At 44.6% G+C, this 14,765-nt stretch overlaps 7 non-coding genes and 1 pseudogene across 7 annotated transcripts; all 8 read right to left on the reverse strand.

Moving 5' to 3' along the window:
* Positions 1-5,618: 5,618 nt before the first annotated feature.
* Positions 5,619-5,737, reverse strand: LOC142950264 (5S ribosomal RNA). The gene has a single exon (XR_012954191.1). It is a non-coding gene; the product is annotated as a 5S ribosomal RNA (ribosomal RNA).
* Positions 5,738-5,990: 253 nt separating this feature from the next.
* LOC142950423 (5S ribosomal RNA) lies at positions 5,991-6,109 on the reverse strand. Its single transcript, XR_012954324.1, has one exon. It is a non-coding gene; the product is annotated as a 5S ribosomal RNA (ribosomal RNA).
* Positions 6,110-6,355: 246 nt separating this feature from the next.
* Positions 6,356-6,474, reverse strand: LOC142950580 (5S ribosomal RNA). Its single transcript, XR_012954472.1, has one exon. It is a non-coding gene; the product is annotated as a 5S ribosomal RNA (ribosomal RNA).
* Positions 6,475-6,723: 249 nt separating this feature from the next.
* Positions 6,724-6,842, reverse strand: LOC142950575 (5S ribosomal RNA). The gene has a single exon (XR_012954467.1). It is a non-coding gene; the product is annotated as a 5S ribosomal RNA (ribosomal RNA).
* A 249-nt stretch (positions 6,843-7,091) lies between these two features.
* On the reverse strand, positions 7,092-7,210 carry LOC142950226 (5S ribosomal RNA). Its single transcript, XR_012954156.1, has one exon. It is a non-coding gene; the product is annotated as a 5S ribosomal RNA (ribosomal RNA).
* Positions 7,211-7,456: 246 nt separating this feature from the next.
* Positions 7,457-7,575, reverse strand: LOC142950344 (5S ribosomal RNA). Its single transcript, XR_012954268.1, has one exon. It is a non-coding gene; the product is annotated as a 5S ribosomal RNA (ribosomal RNA).
* Positions 7,576-7,825: 250 nt separating this feature from the next.
* Positions 7,826-7,944, reverse strand: LOC142950284 (5S ribosomal RNA). Its single transcript, XR_012954210.1, has one exon. It is a non-coding gene; the product is annotated as a 5S ribosomal RNA (ribosomal RNA).
* A 249-nt stretch (positions 7,945-8,193) lies between these two features.
* Positions 8,194-8,312, reverse strand: LOC142950379 (5S ribosomal RNA; annotated as a pseudogene).
* Between the last annotated feature and the right edge of the window lie 6,453 nt (positions 8,313-14,765).

The following is a 14,765-nucleotide window of genomic DNA, read 5'->3' on the forward strand; positions in this document are numbered from 1 at the left end:
CTGACGCAGGTTTTTTAGTAAGCTTCTGAATTAGAGTATCATAGATCACTTTAGTTTTTATTTGCGTGACTGGCACATTCCTCTCACCCTGACACAGGAAGAAGCTCACAGCATCACCCTGCACTTGATTACTACATTGCTTCAGAGCCCTCCAATTCTCGTCCACACAGTCATTTACACTCATCCCCAGTTCAGTAATTTGCTTTCCCTTAAAAGGCCCTCCCGCCCTTCTCAGTGCTATCAATGTTTTGGTTTTATCGAAAGTTAAACCCCACCTCCCCCCACAGACTCCCCCCAGCGTAGACAAACCCGCCTCGCGGAGAGCCTTGGAAATGAGGGGCCTGCCCTTATGGGAGAAGAAAGGCGAGTTGAGGAAAGGTAATTTCATCACTTGCTCTTTAAATTCAAAGTCAGGTCTGAGGTGGGGCAGAAACTTGTCCCAAGCCTCCAGCACCTCGCGATAGAACCCCGGCAACCCCCCTGTAACATTTCTGGGAGAGAAAGCGTACAAATTGTAACTGCTCCTCTCACCATACTCTGCCAGGAAGCCCGCCAAGGTATCTTTCCAAGGATGCAGCCTCGAGTGATCCAGAAAACGCCCTATTAATTTGACCCTAAGTGCATCTCTTTTGGCACTAATGTCAATCAGATCTAAACCCCCCTCCCTTTTTTTAGCTATTAATGTCCTGCGAGCAATCATATTTCCCCTCCCCTTCCACAAAAACGAGGAGATCACACTGTTCAGTGAATTTAGCGCCCAATCCGGCAGCTCACAGGACCCGAGAATATGGTTAATTTTGGACAAAACTAGAGCATTAGATACAATTACCTTTCCTCTGATATTCAGCCCTCGCGCTTTCCACAGATTACATATGTTTTGAGTTTTTTTAATCATTTCCTTCCAGTTTCTATCCCTAGCTTTAGCCCCATCTTTCCCTACATAGACTCCTAAGATTTTCCTCTCCTCGTCAGTTACTTTAAAACCCCATTTGTTTGTGTCAAACCCTGCCTCCTTGAAAACCATTATTTCTGATTTAGAATTGTTTACTTTTGCCCCAGAGGCCATCTCATAGTCATTTATATGCACCATGACCCTCTCTATATGTGTACTGTTATTTAAAAAGATATTTATATCATCTGCGTATTGAATAACTTTGACCATATTCCCTCTCTCGGTTTTAATCCCAGCTATTTCATTGTCATTAATTATGCTTAAAGCCAACGGCTCCGCCACAAGGCTGTATAGCATGGCAGACAGGGGGCAACCCTGCCTAATGGACCTCTGCAGCTCCACAGGATCAGTCAAGAAACCGTTGACCTTAACGCGGCTTCTAGCCTTTTTATATAATAATTTCACCCAATTTATGTATTTTTCACCAAACCCATATTTATTTAATACCTCCCACATAAACTCATGTTCCACCCTGTCAAATGCTTTCTCTAAGTCTATCCCTAATAAACACCCCCCCTCTCTATTCATACTATCTACTAGGTTTTTTATTGCAATTATATTATCACTTATATCCCTATCCGGAATGCTATAGGTCTGAGTGTCAATGACAATAGTTTTAATTACCTCTCTCATCCTATTAGCCAACACCTTTGCTATGATTTTGTAATCTGTATTTAACAGGCTTATGGGTCTGTAATATTCCAGCCTATCTTTTGTACCTTTCTGCTTGTATATTAATGTGATAATCCCTTCCGATATCTTGTCAGGCATGATATTTTGCCTCGCCATCTCATCAAAAACATGTAACAAAATGGGAGAGAGTAAAACAGAAAACTCGTTATACACCTCGGCAGTAAGGCCATCAGAACCTGGGCTCTTATTGTGTTTAAGGCTTTTTATGACTGCCTCTATCTCCTGCCTAGAGATAGGCAAGTCACAATAATTTTTATCATTTTCACTTATTTGGGTTCCTATCTGATTCGTCATTTTTACTATGTGCTCCTTTAGAGGCCCTTGCCCTTTATACAGCTCACTATAGTAGTCTTTTACTATTTTTAAAAGGTCCTTGCTTTCAGTGCATACTAGGTCCTCGCTGCTCACCAGTTGATTTATATATTGCTTCTCTTGTTTTATCCTCTCCAGCCCCAGAAAAAAACCCGTGCTTTTTTCCCCTTCAAGCAGGAACTGCGACCTACTCCTGACCGCGGCGCCCTTGCAACGTTTGGTCTCAATATCCGTCAGTTTATTCCTATATAATTCATAGTTTTCACTATTATAATTTGTATCTAGCTCCATCTTCTCTAATTCCTTGTTTAATAAATCATTTAACATGCTCTCCTCTCTTTTCTCTTCCCATTTTTTATTCTTACTATAACTAATGCTTATTTTCTTTATTCTTAATTTAATTTCCTCCCAGTATTCTATTTTATTATCTACATATGGCATGTCATATGCACTTTGGGTTAGTAATTTCTTTACTTTATTCTTATACGCTGTGTCCTCCAACAAACTGTTATTATAGCACCATGTGCCCTTGCCTTTTTTAGCCGTGCTGTCACCAAATTTTAAATCCACGTACGCGTGATCGCTCCATGCATTAAACACATACTTCATGTCAGTAACCCGTTTAACTAGACCCGAAGCCACCAGGCCCAGGTCTATTCGGGTTTGTTTTAACTTGCCCAGGACAACCTGTCTTCTAGAATAACCCCTTGTCCTAGGGTTAATTACCCTCCATACATCCATTAAGTTTTTTTCTATCATGATATCTTTAAGTGCAGTTCTACTCGTGTCACACCTAAATTTATCATTATAATTGTCACTACTACTAAGCGTGATATTATAGTCCCCTAGAATAATAGTATTATTATTTATCCACTTGTTCAGACTTCCGAAGAAGTTTCTGCGTTCCTCCTCAATACTGGGCGCATGTATATTAATCAGTCTAATTATATCACTATTTATTAATATATCCACTATCACACACTTGCCATTGCTAGCTCTATATACACATTTACTACTAGTACTAAGTTTTCTGCTAATTAGTACTGCGACCCCTCGTGCTCGCCCAATACCCTCCTGGGAGTAAATCACCCCTTTCCACAGTTTTTGAGCATGGCTGACAGCCTTTAGGTCCCACCCAGTTTCTTGAAGACAAATTATGTCCACATGTTTGTTCCTATCAAACACTGCTCTCATTTTACCTGGGTCTTTTAAGCCATTGGCATTAAAAGAAAGAAAAGACTGAGAGTCAAAGGCCATGAGGGCTGTCAGTAAAGGCACATAAAGCATAGCAAAACAAAACATGGTGTTATTTTTTCAGTGCTTTATTCCGATTATCAGACCCTTTTATAATCTCTCCATCCCTTTTCCTCACCCTTTGGCCCTTCTCGATGTCCATGTCTGAGTCCGAGGGGTCACTTAATAGCAGCGGGGAGCCGCAGTTCCCAATGTCTTGAGGAACAAAGCTGTCCAGGGAAGACCCCATCGCCGCCTTTTCCTCAGCCCTCTTTCGCAGCTCTACCTCTGCGTCTTCCAATAGCACCGCCTTCGGTTTCCTCGCAACCAGTCTCCCCACTCGGGCCTTGCCCGGCTTGGTCTGGACTTGCTCCTTCAGCCTGGCACTGGCTCGTGCCTCTCCCACCTTTAGCTCTGGCTGGCTGGGCACCAGCCTTGGCCCACTCAGATCAATCTGGCTGGACGCCGTCTCCGGCACCTCCACTATTTCAGTTCTCCTCCCTGCATCGGTCGTCCTCCGTGGCTTCACCACCACGCCTGCTGCTGTCACTGGCTCCACCCCTGCACCTGCCCTTGTCACTGGCTCCACAACTGCACCTGCCTCTTTCGCTGGCGCCGTAGCTGCACCTGGCTCTGTCACTGGCTCCACTGCTGCACCTGCCCTTGTCACTGGCTCCACAGCTGCACCTGCTTTCACCGCTGTAGTCTCTGCCATACAGGCTGCAGGCTTCGGCCTCATTACAGCCGTAGTCATCGCCGTTCTCTCTTTGTTCAGCTCGCTCACACAGGTCCCCGCAGCAGCCTCATCATCCTCTTCCTCCTCCATCTCCTCCTCCTCCTCCTCCTCCTCGTCCACGTCCTCCTCCACGGTGCCAGTGCTCGACGTACCGTCGTCGCTCTGCACCTCCTCCTCCTCCTGCTCCTCCTCCACCTCCTCCGCAGTCCCCACCATCTCCTCTTCTGTCACCTCCACATGGCACACACAGCTGTCCGGTGCCCGCTTACATCCCTTGCATTTGTTAGTCTTTCGTGTGGAACACTCCCTAGAAAAATGCCCTTGCTCTCCGCAGGTGTAGCATGTGAACTCAGGGCATTCTCTTTGAACATGCCCAGGCTGCATGCAGAGCCTACATATTTTGGTCTGCCTGTCATGAATTACCCGGAAATACTCCGAGCCCAGCACCGTGTTAAATTTTGTAGAATATGGTAGCGAACGGACTCTTTCGTTGAATTTAACTCGTAGAAATCGAGTGCCGTCCGTCACCTTAGAGCCTGGCCACATTCTGCGTCTAATAGGTGACATAGGCGTTACCCCCCAGCTATCCAGTCTCAAAAAGATATCATTGTCTCTGATATAATAGGGCAGATTGAGAAAAGAGACGATGAGCTCGTCGTTAGTGATCTCTCTAGCATGAACCCTTGTTTCCCCAATCTTAAAACCCTCCATCAGTTTTTTCTTACCCGTTATGTTGCTCATTGTGAGTTCAAACTTCTTTTGGCCGAGCACTCTGCACGCCAGTAACGCACCGCACAACCTCTGCACATGACTGATGAGCTCGATAGCACTCATAGTCTCTCCGCCTTCCATCTCCACGTTCACAGTTAGGCTCCGTGAGGCCCGTTCCTCCGTTCTTGTAACAGCATCGCTGCCGTCTCCATTCTTCGTCAGTTCTCCCGTTCTTTTAACAGCATCACTGCTGTCACCATTCTTCGTCAGTTCTTCCACACCTTTGGCACCACCACTGCCCCCGTTCTCCGTCAGTTCTACTGTACCGTTGTCAACACCACGGCCCTCTCCGCCCACCACCAAACCGCTGGGGTTATCCGTAAGAGTTAATGTGAGTTCATTCCAGGTCGGGTTTACCGGGTGGTCCGCCATTTTGGGGGAAAAAAAAAAGGACTAAAAACGCCCCTCAAAAAAAACACGGGGGATAGCTCACAAAACACGGAAAAAAACGCTTCCCCCCGCTCAGTGAGACACTGACGGGGGTACTACTGACAAAATCAGCTGAGCAAAACCAAAAAAAACCTTCTCTTAGGACATGTAAAACAAACGAAAGGAGAGAGAGATAAGAGAAAAACAAAGCACAGCCGTGTGCTTCCTCCAAGGAGGAAGTAGCTCTAACCCACAATGCACTCTGGTCTGAAACAGGACAGAGAGGTGTGGCCGTAAGCAAGTTTGTCTCCAACACATAGTTCTTTAAAACCTACAACAGTAGGTCAATTTTGAAACGTTAACGAACCTAAACCAGTTCATTAATTAACATTCCAAAAATAAGAAAATATTGATATATTGATTGATTCTCTTTTCCCTTTTTACCGTTACCCACATCTTTGTATGCATCTCTTCTTCAATCTTGCCTTTTTCTCATATTTCTCAAGTGAAAAAGCAGGAGTGTCCTCTGCCTTTTGGAGAGAGAAGTGAAAAAACTTACAGCAACTGGTATTCCCAGGCGGTCTCCCATCCAAGTACTAACCAGGCCCGACTCTGCTTAGCTTCCGAGATCGGACGAGATCGGGCGCTAACAGAGAGGTATGGCCGTAAGCGAGTTTGTCTCCAACACATAGTTCTTTAAAACCTACAACAGTAGGTCAATTTTGAAACGTTAACGAACCTAAACCAGTTCATTAATTAACATTCCAAAAATAAGAAAATATTGATATATTGTTTGATTCTCTTTTCCCTTTTTACCGTTACCCACATCTTTGTATGCATCTCTTCTTCAATCTTGCCTTTTTCTCATATTTCTCAAGTGAAAAAGCAGGAGTGTCCTCTGCCTTTTGGAGAGAGAAGTGAAAAAACTTACAGCACCTGGTATTCCCAGGCGGTCTCCCATCCAAGTACTAACCAGGCCCGACTCTGCTTAGCTTCCGAGATCGGACGAGATCGGGCGCGAACAGAGAGGTATGGCCGTAAGCAAGTTTGTCTCCAACACATAGTTCTTTAAAACCTACAACAGTAGGTCAATTTTAAAACGTTAACGAACCTAAACCAGTTCATTAATTAACATTCCAAAAATGAGAAAATATTGATTGATTGATTCTCTTTTCCCTTTTTACCGTTACCCAAATCTTTGTATGCATCTCTTCAATCTTGCCTTTTTCTCATATTTCTCAAGTGAAAAAGCAGGAGTGTCCTCTGCCTTTTGGAGAGAGAAGTGAAAAAACGTACAGCACCTGGTATTCCCAGGCGGTCTCCCATCCAAGTACTAACCAGGCCCGACTCTGCTTAGCTTCCGAGATCGGACGAGATCGGGTGCGAACAGAGAGGTATGGCCGTAAGCAAGTTTGTCTCCAACACATAGTTCTTTAAAACCTACAACAGTAGGTCAATTTTGAAACGTTAACGAACCTAAACCAGTTCATTAATTACCATTCCAAAAATGAGAAAATATTGATTGATTGATTCTCTTTTCCCTTTTTACCGTTACCCACATCTTTGTATGCATCTCTTCTTCTATCTTGCCTTTTTCTCATATTTCTCAAGTGAAAAAGCAGCAGTGTCCTCTGCCTTTTGGAGAGAGAAGTGAAAAAACTTACAGCACCTGGTATTCCCAGGCGGTCTCCCATCCAAGTACTAACCTGGCCCGACTCTGCTTAGCTTCCGAGATCGGACGAGATCGGGTGCGAACAGAGAGGTATGGCCGTAAGCAAGTTTGTCTCCAACACATAGTTCTTTAAAACCTACAACAGTAGGTCAATTTTAAAACGTCAACGAACCTAAACCAGTTCATTAATTACCATTCCAAAAATGAGAAAATATTGATTGATTGATTCTCTTTTCACTTTTTACTGTTACCCACATCCTTGTATGCATCTCTTCTTCTATCTTGCCTTTTTCTCATATTTCTCAAGTGAAAAAGCAGCAGTGTCCTCTGCCTTTTGGAGAGAGAAGTGAAAAAACGTACAGCACCTGGTATTCCCAGGCGGTCTCCCATCCAAGTACTAACCAGGCCCGACTCTGCTTAGCTTCCGAGATCGGACGAGATCGGGCGCGAACAGAGAGGTATGGCCGTAAGCAAGTTTGTCTCCAACACATAGTTCTTTAAAACCTACAACAGTAGGTCAATTTTGAAACGTTAACGAACCTAAACCAGTTCATTAATTACCATTCCAAAAATGAGAAAATATTGATTGATTGATTCTCTTTTCCCTTTTTACCGTTACCCACATCTTTGTATGCATCTCTTCAATCTTGCCTTTTTCTCATATTTCTCAAGTGAAAAAGCAGGAGTGTCCTCTGCCTTTTGGAGAGAGAAGTGAAAAAACTTACAGCAGCTGGTATTCCCAGGCGGTCTCCCATCCAAGTACTAACCAGGCCCGACTCTGCTTAGCTTCCGAGATCGGACGAGATCGGGCGCGAACAGATAGGTATGGCCGTAAGCAAGTTTGTCTCCAACACATAGTTCTTTAAAACCTACAACAGTAGGTACATTTTAAAACGTTAACGAACCTAAACCAGTTAATTAATTAACATTCCAAAAATAAGAAAATATTGATGTATTGTTTGATTCTCTTTTCCCTTTTTACCGTTACCCACATCTTTGTATGCATCTCTTCAATCTTGCCTTTTTCTCATATTTCTCAAGTGAAAAAGCAGCAGTGTCCTCTGCCTTTTGGAGAGAGAAGTGAAAAAACTTACAGCACCTGGTATTCCCAGGCGGTCTCCCATCCAAGTACTAACCAGGCCCGACTCTGCTAAGCTTCCGAGATCGGACGAGATCGGGCGCGAACAGAGAGGTATGGCCGTAAGCAAGTTTGTCTCCAACACATAGTTCTTTAAAACCTACAACAGTAGGTCAATTTTAAAACGTTAACGAACCTAAACCAGTTCATTAATTACCATTCCAAAAATGAGAAAATATTGATTGATTGATTCTCTTTTCCCTTTTTACCGTTACCCACATCTTTGTATGCATCTCTTCTTCAATCTTGCCTTTTTCTCATATTTCTCAAGTGAAAAAGCAGCAGTGTCCTCTGCCTTTTGGAGAGAGAAGTGAAAAAACTTACAGCACCTGGTATTCCCAGGCGGTCTCCCATCCAAGTACTAACCTGGCCCGACTCTGCTTAGCTTCCGAGATCGGACGAGATCGGGTGCTAACAGATTTTTTTTTTTTTTATTTATTTATTATCAAAAATACAAAATTTTTTACAATCAACATTTTACCACTTACTCTTCAATACAAGAACACATGACACTTGTACAAACATAATAACAAAAAATAAACCCTCCACGCTAATACTAACTATAAATTCAAACACTTAACACTTATCCCAACCCATAAGTCAAAAAACAACGAAAATAAACCTCCCCATAACTCAAAGAGACACATACCAATTTTTTACTCATACTCAAACATAATGTAACCAACAAAAATAATCCCCAATGATAATTAGCCATAACACAGATTCTAACCAAAATCTAACACAACCTCTCCACTCTCCCCAATCGCAACAAAGGTGCTACCCTCAATAAACCCCTCCTGAAACTCTTCCTCCTTGACATAGCTATGTAATATGTTTACATCTCTTTTCATAATATTTTTAAACACACTCCATACTTCTACTCTCCTTTTCTCGTAATGCGCTACATTCCTCCTTAGCTTGACTGCAAACCTTGCATGGCTTAGCGTGTAGTTCAACAAGTTGACATTACTTCCTTTCCTTTTAGCAACCGCACCAAACAACCACAGCTCCTTCCACCCTATTTTCTCCACAAATTCCCCTTTCCAACATCTGCTTATCAACTCTTTCACTTTCCCAAAGTACACAGCCAACTCCCCACATTCCACAAACTCATGCAGACATGTCTCCACTTCCACCTGACAGACATCACACTGCTTCCTCACATCCAGATTAAATTGACTTATTATTAGATTGTTAAACACCCTATTGTGACGCAGTAGGAAATCAAAATGCTCACATTCAACACTATTCCATTTCACTCTCAGGTTCAGCCACATCCTTTTTACATCCATATCGGTCATTACTTTTTCCCATACCTTCTCTGCAGCCGGTCTTCTTACCTCTTTCATTCTTAAACATCTGTACATTACTCTCGTTTTCACATTCGCCAGGCTTACTATCCTTTCTCCTTCTCCCACATACATTTCCACCCCTTCTCCTCCACTCCCCACCGCCTCACTCTCAATCATTCTCACCCATTCTCTCGGCATCCCCTTCTTTATCTTCTCCACCACATCCACCGCTGTGCCTAACCACATTTCATCACCCCTTTCTCTCACCTCATCTACCACTACCTGAGCCCTCATGAACCCTGGTACATACTCGTACACTAAATCCCTCACCTTCCTAAAACCTGCTCTCCACATCTCCAAGTTATAAATTGTGCTCCCCTCAAATGTGATTTTGGGATTTAGAAACAATGGTTGCTCCCACACCTGTTTTACATTTTTGCATTGAAACTGCACATGTTTTACAAACTCTCCCCATGCTCCCAGCATCTCTTTATAGAACTCAGACACCTCACTCAACATACCTTTCTTCAGTTCCATAAATATTCCACTTTCTCCACAACCCCCACATTTATTAATTGCTTCTTTCAGAAACAGCTTCCATACATGATCTTTCTTGTCCTTTACATATCTTGTCATCATTTTCAACCGAAGTGCATTCTTTTTCTTTTCTAAATTAATCAGCTTCAACCCACCATCCTTGTATTCGTTTTCCATCACTTCCCTGGCTATTCTGACACCTCTCCCACCCCAGAGAAACTCACTCACCATTTTCTCTGTCTCCTTTAGCACTCGCTCAGGCACATCCAACACAGTCATTGCATACACAAGTTTGCTCATTATCAGGCCATTCACTACCACCACTTTCCCCTTCAACTTCAACTTCCTAAGTCTCCAAAACCTTAATGTCTTCTTTATGCTATTCATTATCCCTTCATACTGCATGTCTCTCCCTTCTCTGCCTTCAACCCCTAAATTCACCCCTAACACCCTAAAATAGTCCTTCCTCTCTTTCAATCCTATATCCTTCCTCCTTTCTCCATTGACTCCAACATACATAATTTCTGACTTTTCTATGTTTAGCTTTGCTCCTGATGCTCTACCATAAACTCCTACACTTTGTAAAACCTCAAGGACACTTTCACTGTCTTGTACTGTTACTGTTGTGTCGTCCGCATACTGGTATAATAGACTCACTTGCCCTCCTGGTAAGTCTATGCCTCTGACCTTTTTATTTTGCTTCAGCAGTGCAGCTAGTGGCTCTGCCGACAGTGAGTACAGCAGGGCCGACAGTGGACACCCTTGTCTAACCGACCTCTCTAATCTGAAATTACCTGTGACTATCCCATTAATTTTGACGCAACTAACAGCTTTATCATACAATCTTTTGATCCATCCTACTAACTGCTGCCCAAACCCTACTTTTCCTAATACTCCATACAGGTATCCATGATCTACCCTATCAAATGCTTTGTTCAAATCTAAACTCATCACTATCCCCCCCTCCCCTCCCTTCATGTGTTCTATTGTGTCCCTAATGCTGCTGATTGTGTCTGCTATATCCCTCCCTGGTATACTGTAAGCCTGCGTGCTTCCCACTATTGTCCCTATCACCCTCTTAATCCTATTTGCTAGCACTCTTGCTAGTATTTTATAGTCACTGTTTAAACAGCTAAGCGGCCTATAGTTTTCAAGTCTATCCCTACTCCCTTTCTTGTATATAATACTAACTAACCCTGTCGCCATACTAACCGGCATCTCGTCCTTCTCTTCTATCCATTTAAACAATCTGTCCAACAGTGGCGCTAGTTCCTCTTTAAACTCTATGTAAAACTCTCCCACTAACCCATCTAGCCCTGGACTCTTATTCCTGCCTAACCCTAATATGGCTGCCTCTATTTCACCTATCCTTATCTCTCCTTCGCACATCTCCTTCGCATCTTCGCTCATCTTAGTCTCCATTTTCTCCAGCACATGTTTCATGCACTCTTCATCAACCTCTTCTTTCCTAAATAGTTCACTATAAAATTCTTCTACTCTTCCAACTATCCCTACAAAATCCGTTATCTTTTCTCCATTTTTCCCTTCCACCTGCTCCAAATAATTATTTTTCTGTTTCGCCCTCTCTAAACCTAAAAAGAATGCTGTACATTTCTCTCCCTCAACCACATATCTAGCCCTACTTCTAACTATTGCCCCCATGCATCTCTTCTGTTCTACCTCCTCCAGCTCATTTTTTATTTTATTATACCGTTCTAATGCGTGCCCTACCCCCTGGTCCACCCTCTCTGCTTCTCTAACTAACTCTTCCTTTAGTCTCCTTTCCCTCCCTCTTTCCCTTCTATTCCTATCCCTGCTGTAGCTCATGCTCAAATTCTTTAGCTCCTCCTTCATCTCCTCCCACCATCTCCCCATATCCTCCTCATACATACTCTCATTCTTTCTCACCATTATACATTCTCTCACCTTTTCCTTGTACCTTTCTTCTTTGAGCAACATCCCATTCAGGCACCACACACCTCCCCCCCTCCTCTCACACCCATGCCGTAATCTAAATTTTAGCACCACGTGGTCACTAAGAGTAGTTACCTTGTAATCAATTCCCCCCATTTTACTTGCTAGACTCTCCGTACTCAAAACTAAATCAATCCTACTCTGTTTTAATTCCCCTTTCACCATCTGTCTCCTTGTAAATACGCGCCCTCTTGGGTTCTTTTCCCTCCACACATCTACCAGTCCATTCGCTCTCATTACCTCCTTCAATACTCTTCTTGAGGAGTCGCTTTTGAAACACACACTTGCAGATGCATCCAGCCTTCCACACCACACATTAAAGTCACCCACAATTACACATTCTTTCCCGCACATTCCCGCCATCCTCTCAAAAAACTCCCTTCTCTCCTTTTCCTCATTTGGTGCATACACATTCAACATTTTCAATTTCTTACCCAGGTGTTCAAAAGTAATCCCTATCACTCTCCCATCACCATCATCCTCACATTTCCTCACATTCTCAACCTCTCCCCTTTTAACCAAAATAGCCACTCCCCTAGAATAAATGTCCCCATTGTTTACATACACATCTCCCATCCACTCTCTCTCTAACTCCTTCACACATTTTTCATCCCAGTGTGTCTCCTGCAAACATATAATGTCAGCCTCACACAACATCAAGGCTTGGTTTCGCCTATAACTAGTCCTAAGACTATTTGCATTAAAAGAAGCAACAGCCACCATTAATAACCAAAACATGTTGTTATTTTTTCAGTGCTTTCTTCCGATTATCAGACCCTTTTATAAGCTCTCCATCCCTTTTCCTCACCCTTTGGCCCTTCTCGATGTCCATGTCTGAGTCCGAGGGTTCACTTAATAGCAGCGGGGAGCCGCAGTTCCCGATGTCTTGAGGAACAAAGCTGTCCAGGGAAGACCCCATCGCCGCCTTTTCCTCAGCCCTCTTTCGCAGCTCGACCTCTGCGCCTTCCAATAGCACTGCCTTCGTTTTCCTCGCAGCCAGTCTCCCCACTCGGGCCTTGCCCGGCTTGGTCTGGACTTGCTCCTTCAGCCTGGCACTGGCTCGTGCCTCTCCCACCTTTAGCTCCGGCTGGCTGGGCACCGGCCTTGGCCCACTCAGATCAATCTGGCTGGACGCCGTCTCCGGCACCTCCACTATTTCAGTTCTCCTCCCTGCATCGGTCATACTCCGTGGCTTCATCACCACGCCTGCTGCTGTCACTGGCTCCACCGCTGCACCTGCCGTTGTCACTGGCTCCACAGCTGCACCTGCCCTTGTCACTGGCTCCACAGCTGCACCTGCCCTTGTCACTGGCTCCACAACTGCACCTGCCTCTTTCGCTGGCGCCATAGCTGCACCTGGCGCTGTCACTGGCTCCACTGCTGCACCTGCCGTTGTCACTGACTCCACAGTTGCACCTGCTTTCACCGCTGTAGTCTCTGCCATACAGGCTGCAGGCTTCGGCCTCATTACAGCCGTAGTCATCGCCGTTCCCTCTTTGTTCAGCTCGCTCACACAGGTCCCCGCAGCAGCCTCATCATCCTCTTCCTCCTCCATCTCCTCCTCCTCCTCCTCCACGTCCTCCTCCACGGTGCCAGTGCTCGACATACCGTCGTCGCTCTGCACCTCCTCCTCCTCCTCCTCCTCCTCCTCCACAGTCCCCACCATCTCCTCTTCTGTCACCTCCACATGGCACACACAGCTGTCCGGTGCCCGCTTACATCCCTTGCATTTGTTAGTCTTTCGTGTGGAACACTCCCTAGAAAAATGCCCTTGCTCTCCGCAGGTGTAGCATGTGAACTCAGGGCATTCTCTTTGAACATGCCCAGGCTGCATGCAGAGCCTACATATTTTGGTCTGCCTGTCATGAATTACCCGGAAATACTCCGAGCCCAGCACCGTGTTAAATTTTGTAGAATATGGTAGCGAACGAACTCTTTCGTTAAATTTAACTCGTAGAAATCGAGTGCCGTCCGTCACCTTAGAGCCTGGCCACATTCTGCGTCTAATAGGTGACATAGGCGTTACCCCCCAGCTATCCAGTCTCAAAAAGATATCATTGTCTCTGATATAATAGGGCAGATTGAGAAAAGAGACGATGAGCTCGTCGTTAGTGATCTCTCTAGCATGAACCCTCGTTTCCCCAATCTTAAAACCCTCCATCAGTTTTTTCTTACCCGTTATGTTGCTCATTGTGAGTTCAAACTTCTTTTGGCCGAGCACTCTGCACGCCAGTAACTCACCGCACAACCTCTGCACATGTCTGATGAGCTCGATAGCACTCATAGTCTCTCCACCCTCCATCTCCACGTTCACAGTTAGGCTCCGTGAGGACCGTTCCTCCGTTCTTGTAACAGCATCGCTGCCGTCTCCATTCTTTGTCAGTTCTCCCGTTCTTTTAACAGCGTCACTGCTGTCACCATTCTTCGTCAGTTCTTCCACACCTTTGGCACCACCACTGCCCCCGTTCTCCGTCAGTTCTACTGTACCGTTGGCAACACCACGGCCCTCTCCGCCCACCACCAAGCCGCTGGGGTTATCCGTAAGAGTTAAAGTGAGTTCATTCCAGGTCGGGTTTACCGGGTGGTCCGCCATCTTGGGGAAAAAAAAAAAGGACTAAAAGCGCCCCCCAAAAAAAAAACACGGGGGATAGCTCACAAAACACGGAAAAAAACGCTTCCCCCCGCTCAGTGAGACACTGACGGGGGTACTACTGACACAATCAGCTGAGCAAAACCAAAAAATAAACCTTCTCTTAGGGCATGTAAAACAAACAAAAGGAGAGAGAGATAAGAGGAGAAAACAAAGCACAGCCGTGTGCTTCCTCCAAGGAGGAAGTAGCTCTAACCCACAATGCACTCTGGTCTGAAACAGGACAGAGAGGTGTGGCCGTAAGCAAGTTTGTCTCCAACACATAGTTCTTTAAAACCTACAACAGTAGGTCAATTTTGAAACGTTAACGAACCTAAACCAGTTCATTAATTAACATTCCAAAAATAAGAAAATATTGATATATTGATTGATTCTCTTTTCCCTTTTTACCGTTACCCACATCTTTGTATGCATCTCTTCTTCAATCTTGCCTTTT

The sequence above is a fragment of the Anarhichas minor genome, unplaced genomic scaffold (assembly GCF_050575085.1).
Source record: "Anarhichas minor isolate MPS153535 unplaced genomic scaffold, ASM5057508v1 ptg000015l, whole genome shotgun sequence".
NCBI classification, from domain to species: domain Eukaryota; kingdom Metazoa; phylum Chordata; class Actinopteri; order Perciformes; family Anarhichadidae; genus Anarhichas; species Anarhichas minor.